The sequence below is a fragment of the Myotis davidii genome, unplaced genomic scaffold (assembly GCF_000327345.1).
Source record: "Myotis davidii unplaced genomic scaffold, ASM32734v1 scaffold27, whole genome shotgun sequence".
In the NCBI taxonomy this organism is placed as follows: Eukaryota; Metazoa; Chordata; class Mammalia; order Chiroptera; family Vespertilionidae; genus Myotis; species Myotis davidii.
The window spans coordinates 2,669,049-2,669,736 of NW_006297821.1; positions in this window are offsets into that span (position 1 = coordinate 2,669,049).

Below are 688 nucleotides of genomic sequence, written 5' to 3' on the forward strand. Positions count from 1 at the left end.
AGCCCCCAGCCCCATCCCCCCACTGCTGCAGCCACTGCCAGTCACCACAGCCACCACGGTGTTTTCATCAACACAGACTCCCCTAAAGCCTCGGGGTCTGGGCAGGAGCCCCCCATCTCCCTCCCATCGCCACTCCGTCCCTGCTGAGTCCTAAAGCCTCTGGGCCTGGGCAGGGGACCCCAGCTCTCTCTGATCGCTGGCTCCGCCTCTGCCCAGGCCTAAAGCCTCTGGCCCAGGCTTTAGGCTTGGGCAAGGGCCCCCTCAGTTCTGATCGCAGGTTCGGCCCTGCCCAGGAGCCCCCTGGCTCAGGCCCTTCCTAGGCTGCTCAGGGCCCACACGGGGCCTACCTTGGAGTGACCTGGGTGCCAATTATGTTCCCGCCATCTTTGTTGGGTTAATTTGCATACTCATCTGATGGGCTAGTGGGCGTAGTGGAGTGACACCAATTTGCATGTTTCTCTTTTGTTAGTGTAGATAGTCACCCTGCTGTATATTACAGCTCCATGACATTTATTTTATATTAGAGGTCTTTGTGGTAATAGAGCACAGCTCCAGGAGGGAGGAGAGAGCAAGGAATCAAACTACCTCTCTCAGCCTCTACAGGCAAAGCACAGATACACATGAGAGGGACTGAGGGTCCTTACCAATAACTTGTACCCCAGCCACCCTATGTAATTATAGTAATTTA